This window comes from Pseudochaenichthys georgianus, unplaced genomic scaffold, assembly GCF_902827115.2.
Source record: "Pseudochaenichthys georgianus unplaced genomic scaffold, fPseGeo1.2 scaffold_429_arrow_ctg1, whole genome shotgun sequence".
Classification (NCBI taxonomy): Eukaryota; Metazoa; Chordata; class Actinopteri; order Perciformes; family Channichthyidae; genus Pseudochaenichthys; species Pseudochaenichthys georgianus.
Window position 1 is genome coordinate 183556 of NW_027262994.1, and position 559 is coordinate 184114.

Genomic DNA, 559 nt, shown 5'->3' on the forward strand with positions numbered 1-559 from the left:
ATGGGACACTCTCTCACCACCCCTCTGTCATGGGACACTCTCTCACCACCCCTCTGTCATGGGACACTCTCTCACCACCCCTCTGTCATGGGACACTCTCTCACCACCCCTCTGTCATGGGACACTCTCTCACCACCCCTCTGTCATGGGACACTCTCTCACCACCCCTCTGTCATGGGACACTCTCTCACCACCCCTCTGTCATGGGACACTCTCTCACCACCCCTCTGTCATGGGACACTCTCTCACCACCCCTCTGTCATGGGACACTCTCTCACCACCCCTCTGTCATGGGACACTCTCTCACCACCCCTCTGTCATGGGACACTCTCTCACCACCCCTCTGTCATGGGACACTCTCTCACCACCCCTCTGTCATGGGACACTCTCACACCACCCCTCTGTCATGGGACACTCTCTCACCACCCCTCTGTCATGGGACACTCTCTCACCACCCCTCTGTCATGGGACACTCTCTCACCACCCCTCTGTCATGGGACACTCTCTCACCACCCCTCTGTCATGGGACACTCTCTCACCACCCCTCTGTCATGGGACA